Genomic DNA, 9,220 nt, shown 5'->3' with positions numbered 1-9,220 from the left:
CATGGAAAGAACAAAAACCAGGACAAATCCGGGGAAATCCTGACAGTTGGTCACCCTAGTCTACACCTCCCGGCGATCCAGGAGGGAGGGGGGAGGGTCTCGCAATATGCTGATTGCGAGATCCTCCCCCTGCATTCACATGTGGCATGTGATGTCCAGGGAGGAAGGAGGACGTTGTGCCAGCCATTTTTTTTAAGAATACAGCAGCTGGAGCGCACCTGCGCTCCAGTGAAAAAGTAAGTAAAAAAAAGAAGGCCCGACCCCGTTCCCCTCCCCACCCTCAATAGCCCTGGAGTCTTCCCCTCCCAGCTCCTTCCCTCAGATGCCCCCTGCTACTTGTGGGGAAGAGAGAAAAAGCTGGCCACACCACCCATGGTCCTCAGGATTGTCCAGGTCTGCGGGGGAAAATGAGAAAAAAGGGTATGGCAATATCCCAGGAAAATAGAGGGATTATCCCTCCCTGCTCCTGGGATCACCTGTGCATCATGTGGATGCACAGGGACAATCCCAGGACAATCCCCAGGATATCATGTGGTGTAGACATGCCCTTTGTCTCCATAATCTGTAACTGCATATGTCAATAGTTTGTTTATCGTTGCACGTTAGGCACAATCAGATTCATTGTCAAATTCATCATTCTTGCATTTAAAGAAAGACTGTATCAATTAACTTGAAACATCATGGTTCAAAAGCCATGCAAAACAGTAAACAACCAGCAGAAAGAGAAAGTGTTTAGTAATGACTATTAATGGGAGGATGAAGGTTCAAACAGAGAGCCTGAGTGTGGCAATATGGTAGTTACAAGCACATGAGGCTAGTGTTCCCCCAAGAGGAAAAAAATTAACCTGCAGTTAGAAAACCATCACTTTGGGGAGAAGGGTAGTTTAGAACTGGCCTGATATGCTCAATTTCTTTGTGCAGGGAGCTCCCCACCACATCCATGGAAAAACATTTAAACATGCCCTTTCCTTTCTGTAGTGTAAATGGTCCAGAACAGGAACTACTGCAGCAAATGTGGATCAGCTAAAGTCCTAGTGATTTCAGTTAAGCTAAAAAACAGTGTGCGTAGGACTGTAGGCTGAATTATCTGCAAAGATGGGCGAAACTGGTAAATCTTTCCATTCTTCCTTCCCCTCCAGAGCTATAAGCTGTAGGCTTGCCCGAGGCTTTTAGTGCTTTAGGAAAAAAAATGCATCTGAAGGCTTTTAAAATGTTGCAGTGTAACAGGTGGATACAAAATGTTTCTCATTCAGTTCAAAATGAGAACTTCTGTTACTAGAAAGACTGAAAGGAGCCATTAAAACATGCAGGGACTCTTAATATTCCCCAAGGAATGAGAGGGAGGAAAAGAGAGTGAATTAATTGTACTCTGTAATGAATAATTCATTTTTTAATATTTCAAATCTATCTTATTAGCATGACAAGTGGTAGGAGGATTGCCAAGGTATACAGGAGGGTGGGATATCCCCAGGGAAACTAGAAGAGGTAGGGGTAGAACAGGTCCATCTTCAGGGTCTAGAGGGAATTGGACACCCACCGAAGAATGGGTGTAAGCAACAGAACCTACAGCAGTGTGTCTGTTTATGTGTATTGTGTATTATGCTTTAAGTGGTTACAGGCGCAATCTGATGCTTATTTAGACAGAAAGAAAGTCCTGCAACTCCCAGCATTGGCTGGCAGGGAATGCTGGGAGTTGTAGGACATTCTGTCTGTCTAAACATGCATAGGATTGTGCCCTAAGCAGTCTTTCCCCTACTCTCCTGTAATGATGATGATGATGATGATGATGATGATGATGATGATGATGATTTTATATATAGCACCATCAATGTACATGGTGCTGTACAGAGTAAAACAGTAAATAGCAAGACCCTGCCGCATAGGCTTACATTCTAATAAAATCATAATAAAACAATAAGGAGGGGAAGAGAATGCACCAAACAGGCACAGGGTAGGGTAAAACTAACAGTATAAAGTCAGAGCAAAATCACTGTAATCTCCTAGCTGGGGCTGAGGGCTTCTTTAGATCAAGGGGATATTGCATTTCCTTACCAGGGCTTTGCTTCCTGCTTCTCTTGCGCAGTCATAATGGGGCTGAGTTACATGGCTAGAGAGGAGCGATCGCATGGTCTATAATGGAAAACCTCTCCTCCTCTCACCGCTCATAGTCCTAAATGGGGCAGTCCCTTCTAGTGGGTGATTTGTAGTGCAACTTCCCCTGTATATGGTAGGAAATACCGAGATAATTCAACAGAATCGGGATATCACAGGGTGTGTGTTTTTAAAAATGGAATTACTAGGGGAAGGCACAGGAAACCTGCAGGAGGTTGCCGATGTCGTCAAAAGGACCTTGAGTAGCCTGTTATGAGTGTGCCTTATTTCACTCATGAGAAGGAGCCCTGAGTCTGCAGAATGGCTTGCTGGCTTGGTGCATTTAAACTGGAATTTGATGCTGTGCCACGCCATGGCATAAGCGCAAAGAATGAACAATCCATGAGGCAACTCTTCTCTCATAGCACATTTTTCTTTAGCATCCCCTTGCCCTGCAAATACTGTGGGCTCTAGACCAGCCTTTCCCAACCTGGTGCCCCCCAGTTGTTTTGGATGACAACTCCCAGCATTCTTGACAATTGACCATGCTGACTGGGGATGATGGGAGTTGACATCTAAAACATCCAGGGGGTAGCAGGTTAGGGAAGGCTGATCTAGACATTTGGCCCAGACGGCTTATCCTATGGAACTCAGGTAGAAGCTGTCTTTTACAAATGAAGGGGCAGGACCCCTTTGGCAGGAAGCAAATGTGTATTTGTGCTGTCTCCAATGAGCCATGCTGACCCACTGTTGGCATTTATCTTGCAATGTACATAACAAGTATGTACCCAAGTGCCAATTTTCTAGAACACACGTGCTGCCCATCTGAACAATAATCTCAAGATGTAAAAGGTAAAACATATTTGTATGTCTTTCTAGGCATGCAGTGTTTTAAATTTCATGGCAAAATTTGCCCAGACAATTACTGACACATACCACATCACCCACAGTGGGGAGTATAAAGACGTTCATTATTCATTTGAAGAAGTGTTTGGCACCAGCATTTCTCAGAGACATGTGTTTGATGTGGTTGCTAGACCTCTAGTGGAAGACCTTATCCAATGAAAAAATGGTCTCCTTTTTAGCCTCGTGTGGCACAGAGTGGTAAATGGCAGTTACTGCAGCCGAAACTCTCCCCACGGCCTGAGTTCGATCTCAGCGGAAGCTGGTTCTCAGGCAGCTGGCTCAGGTTGACTCAGCCTTCCATCCTATGAGTACCCAGCTAGCTGGGGGAAAGGTAACCGCAACTGGGGAAGGCAATGGCAAACCACCCCGCTACAACGTCTGCCAAGAAAATGTCAGTGAAAGCAGGCGTCCCTCTAGGAGTCAGTAATGACTCAAGTGCTTGCACGAGAGGTTCCTTTCCTTCCTTCCTTTTACCTATGGCATCATAGAGAGTGGGAAAACCCACTTGATGACAGGTTCTCCTAGTGATGGCAGGCTGCTTCCTCGCTGCTTAGACATGATCTTCAACAGCATAGGGCCTCTTCAGGCTAAACAATATGTTTTCAAGCTGGATGACAAGAACGGGGTGGACGTGCAGTGCGAGGTTGACTCTTTGCACAAATGTCAAAAAAAAAAAGATGCTTTTCCAGTTTCAAAGACTCTATCTGGCAAGAGCCTGAAATTGCTGGCATGATTAATATGCAAGATAACTGCAAAGTGGAAGAAGTTGATGATTATGTTTGCAGCGTGTTTGTATCCTACATTGAGATCTATAATAACTACATCTATGAACTTTTGGAAGAACTCACTTTTGATTCCACCAAACCAAAGCTGCCCCAATCCAGAACTCTCCGTGAGGATCAGAATCACAATATGTATGTTGCAGGATGCACCGAGGTAGAAGTCAAGTCCACCGAGGAAGCTTTTGAAGTCTTCTGGAGAAGCCAAAAGAAGAGATGCATTGCAAATTATGAGCTGAATCATGAATCCAGCCGTTCGCATAGTGTCTTTCTGATTAAACTGGCCCAGCACCACTGGATGCAGATGGTGACAATGTTCTACAGGAGAGAGAGCTAATAACCTTGAGCCATTGGTTATTATCATTGGTTGACCTGGCAGGAAGTGAGCGAACAAATAGAACCAAAGCAGAAGGGAGCAGGCTACGTGAAGCACGTAATATTAATCAATCATTAATGACACTAAGAATGTGTATTGAGGCACTGCAGGAGAACCAAACATACGGGACCAATAAGATGGTCCCTTATCGAGACCAAGCTGACCCATCTTTTCAAGAATTACTTTGATGGAGAAGGAAAAGTGCATATGATTGTCTGCGTGAACCCAAAGGCTGAAGACTACAATGAGAGTTTGCAAGTAATGCGATTTGCAGAAATCACACAAGAAGTAGAGGTTGCAAGACCTGCCAATAAGCCACTGTGTGGATTAACCCATGGTTGGCAGTTTAAGAACTAGGCCTTCAGGGAGGAGCTGTCCCGGCAGCTGGAAATTCGAGGCGGACCAATTGACAGAGATTGGGAGCCGTCTGCCACAGAGAGGCTTCTGCAGAGTTTTCCCCCAATACCTTCTTGTGAACTCCTGGATATCAATGATGACCAGAACCTACCTTGGCTGATTGCAGTGCTGGAGCAACAGCATCACACCCGGCAGATGTTGTCGGAACAGTTTGCCAAAAATGTGATTTCTGTGAAGGGCATGCTGCAAGAACTTGATGCCAACATAGTCTCCAAAGAGAACTACACACAAGTGAAAATGGCCTAAAGAGACAAAGTCATATCCGCCCAAAAAATGGGCTAGAGCTCCTGGAAAAGAAAGCAAAGACGCTGGCATACAAGATTGACTCCTTGGAGAAAATAACAGCTTTTTATAAAGAGGAGAAGCGCAACTTGCACCAGGAGCTAGAGAGCAAGAGCCAGAAGCTGCAGCATCAAGTTTCTGACAAGCGTCGGCTAGAGGCATGATTGCAGGGCATGGTGACAGAGACAGAGAAGGAATGTGAGTGGTGGGTGGCACCTAAGCAGCTTGAGATGCAGAACAAGCTCTGTCAAGCAACTCAAAGCCATCATCATAGAGCCAAAGAGCAGCAAGCCAGAGAGGCCTTCTTGGGAGAAGGACCAGGAGAAAGCTCCGCAGAGATCCTTGTCACCTCCTCTGGTCCCTAATGCGCCACCAGTTCGTCTCCAGCACAGGCGCTCTCGCTTGGCTGGGGAGAGGTGGGTGGACAATAAGCCTCCCTCCAACATGCAGATGGAAACTGTCATGCAGCCCCACGTGCCCCACGGCAACACAGTGGCGGCTGCAAATGAAAAGGCATTGGCCAAGTGTGACAAGTACATGCTGATCCACCAAGAACTGGCTTCTGATAGGTAGATTGAGACAAAGCTGATCAAGGGCAACGTTTACAAGACCAGAGGGGGTGAGCAGGATGTCCAGTTCACCGAGATTGAAACCCTGATGCAAGATTCCCTGACTGGTCGCAAGCGAAGATCCTCTCCATCAAGCCCTCTGCCACCAGATGACGCTACCGAGTCAAAATGGACAGGCGTGGAAACGAGATGTTCCGTCGCAGTGGAGATGAAGGCAGGGTCTCATCTTGGACCGGGATATCAGCATCATGCTCAGCTCAAACACAGAAAACCATGAAGCGTTCTGTTGGGCATCCTGTGTCAAAGAGTGTTTCAGGCTACATAGCTGGCTATGCTAGACTGTGGCTAAAGAAGAGTCAAACATATAATAAAGTGCACTTTTGGCTCGGCTCTGCATCGTAACGTTGAAGAAGGTGGCCTTATTTTATTCTTTCGACTGTCTTTATGTAAGACTGCCTCTCTTGCATACAGCCCCAACCCTATCTTCTTGCCACCTTTACAGCAAATAGTTCAACTTTCTTTCCATGTGTGGTTTTTTTTTTTTTTTTTTTTAAAAAAAGACTGTATTAAGCAAAAAACATGCTATTATTTATTTAGCTGTCCTAATGCACTTTCGGAATATCTTGGTGCTGGTTCTGAGCTGTAGTCCTGATTTAGCAATAGCGCTCTCTCAGTTCAAGATAGTGCTGTCCTAGCGCTGGGAGCCATCCTGTACCTGCAGACAGGTGTGAAAACGGCCTTGTCTCATGCTGTGTGTTCTGAGAAGCAGGAAGGCATGAACTGTGTTAGGGTTGGTGACCTCTATTCCTTTGCCTGCTATGCATGATGTCAACATATTGTGTTGGTTAGACAACTGTGTAGTGAGAGGATTATATACCCATGTGTGATTTTAGATTGAATTTGCAAATATCCTTTATTATAGACACAGCATCTGAAAAGGATGTAGTAAAAACTGCTTTTTAATGTCGCCCCATTTTCCTATTTCCTCTAAAAGAAGTAACAGTGTGACATTTGCCTCTGTGCTGAAGCAATGCGATTCATTTGATCAGCAGTTCAATCTCTCAGAGAAAAAGAAATATGCCAGATGATGGGCTTGCAGTGTCAATTTTAGATGGTTCCGAATGAGCACAGGCTAAGGTTCAACTTTGATTGGCTTAGAATGCTGTGATTCAAGTTTCTGCCAAGGGAACTCACTTAATTTCTATACATCTCCTCTCCATAACGGTAGCAGTAACACAGTCATTTGTGGACTTATTCATTGGTGCAGGCAGGCTCTAGCTTCAAGTAGCTACTAGCCATGTTTCATCAGATTTAGAAGAAGGTTTCTCCCAACTCTCTTACCCCACAGCCCAGCACTTTCGTGTAGGAGTGTTAGTGTTGGGAAATATCAGTATTAGGTCACGGGAAAGGCCTAAGGTAATGGAGAGAAATGTATTATTTGTTGAAGCACACAACATCTCTCTCTCTCTCTCTCTCTGCACACACACAAACACACACACCATTCTATGCTTTTCAACAGCTTCTACATTCCTAACATGTTTGAGCAAACAACAACAGTTTGCCAACCCTGATATGTATATATCAATAAACAAAAAACCTACGGTTTATAAAACAACGTTAAGGATGTACACTTTTCCACCAAGCACCAAAAAGCGGGGAAATTGGGAGTTAAGGCTCACCAGCCTTAACGCCACATCCTCCCTAAGGAGGCAGAAAGTACCAGTGAAATTCTCATTTTCCCAAAGCAGATAAACCATGAGGACAGGATGGAGAATAGGATATGCAGAGGTGACTGTGGGGTTGAGGAAAACTGATGACGAACAACTTAGAGCCACCTACTTCTTTTTTTGTTTAGAGCAGCCCTTCCCCAATCTGGTGCCCTTATAATCTGCTTTTATTGTGAAGTACTCTGAAGTTTTCCAGTTTATAATTTGCTTTGACTGTGAAGTACTCCCATGCATCCTGCTTTAATTGTGCTATAAAGCCAAAAACCCTGATCTATTTTACTACTAGTTTTGGAGCGAATCATTTGTTGTTTTCCAAGCGGCCACTGGGGGTGCAAGAGCAGGATTTGATATGGTTAAAGTACAAATTAAACAAATGCTTACATCTGTGTAAATTTTAAAGATAAAGGCATCAAAATTGGCACAATAATCAATATTAAGGAAAGCTTTAAGCATACCAAATTTGAGTCAGATTGGATCATCCGTTGATTTTTTATGATTTTTTTAATATTTCCCCCTTTAAACCTTTTTCCTGGTATGCAAAAGTTCTTAGGAGCACTGCCGCCTGGGGTGTGATTTAGCTAACAACAACAACAGGGACAACTTAGTGCTGTAGGGGATAATTCAAGGGAAACAGGTATGTGGGATGAAGCTATTATTCTCTGCTTGGGTCCTGCCTGCTCAGACTCAGACCTTTGCTAATGGTTTGTTCCCTTGCCTCAGCCCTACCTGAAACAGGACACCATCCCATATGAGAAAGACCGGGGGGGGGGCTAAGACGGTGGAATGCCCAGCTGTTATGTCTGAACTGGACATAGTAAAAGCTTCATCCCACGTACTTGCTTCCCTTGGATTATCCCCGTAGCGCTAAGCTTTCGCGGTTGTTGTTTTTGCTATCGGGCGACAGCGATCCTTTGCATACCAAGAAGTGAGTTTAAGGGGGGGAAATGTAAAAAATCATTAAAAAATCAACGGATGACCCAATTCAATTCAAATTTGGTATGCTTAAAGCTCTCCCTAATATCTATTACTGTGCCAATTTTGGTGTCTTTATCTTTAAAGCTTATGCAGATGTAAGCACTTCTTTAAAATCCTGCTCCTGTGCCCCAGCGGCAGCTCAGAAGATATGCTCAAAATGTAGGGGCTAAATATGGCAAATCTTTTTGCTTTATTGCACAATTAAGGCAGGATGCATGGGAGTACTTCACAATCAAAGCAGGTTATAAGGTGGAAAACTTCTGAGTCCTTTGCATGCAATTCGCAGTGTGATAAAGCTCTAAGTGTCTAAATGGTATATCCACTCAGAATCTTTGTTACTTAGGAGACACTCATTAGTAGCGTCTCAGCTGGTGAGAAAGAGGCTTAGAATCATACAAATAGGTATGAGAGGGTTGGGGATTTGATCTACATATGTTAGTATCTCTAAAGCACTCAGATCTGTACATTTAAACAGTCTTTGCTTTTTCTCACTCTTATTTCTAGGTTAAGTTGTAGGATCTTCAAAAAGTACTTCTGCTATCAGATTTCCAATGGCATCTTTCTCCCCTAAGTTGGGAAAGGGTATTAGCAGAACACAAATGCATAGTTAGGTCTACAGATGTGGAACATTATATAGAAACACACTGATACAGGAATGCATTTTTAAAGTTAATTAGTTGACATATATTTAATTAACCTGAAATAATTTTTCAGAAAATAAAAATAAACATGTGGAACGAGGAGTGTTATATATTTAACTCGCTCTCTGCAATATCTAGATCATAAATTCCTGAAAAATTGCTTTCCTTTTTAACAAGCATGTTAAAAGATAATCCCTATACATATCTTGTTGTGTACTATTTCATCTAGTTTGTATGTTTAATTTTCAGATGAAAATTATAGGTTTCTAAATCATGCACTAGTGGATAGACCCCATGTGTCCCCCAGAATTATCATTACCTTTCTCACAAGAACACAAACTAATGCACTTAAATAGATAATAAAATTGTATGAGATAACAGCAAATTGTGATAATATATATTTTTCTTCAACTACAATGCAAACAGCTTTCATTGTATAAATTGTTCAGTTCCTACA

At 43.4% G+C, this 9,220-nt stretch overlaps 1 pseudogene; it reads left to right on the top strand.

Moving 5' to 3' along the window:
• Positions 1-3,490: 3,490 nt before the first annotated feature.
• On the top strand, positions 3,491-5,827 carry LOC134398390 (kinesin-like protein KIF23; annotated as a pseudogene).
• The last annotated feature ends 3,393 nt before the right edge of the window (positions 5,828-9,220 follow it).

Source organism: Elgaria multicarinata, chromosome 4, assembly GCF_023053635.1.
Source record: "Elgaria multicarinata webbii isolate HBS135686 ecotype San Diego chromosome 4, rElgMul1.1.pri, whole genome shotgun sequence".
In the NCBI taxonomy this organism is placed as follows: domain Eukaryota; kingdom Metazoa; phylum Chordata; class Lepidosauria; order Squamata; family Anguidae; genus Elgaria; species Elgaria multicarinata.
The sequence above is the reverse complement of the archived record's forward strand: the minus strand, read 5'-3'. Positions and strand labels throughout refer to the sequence as shown.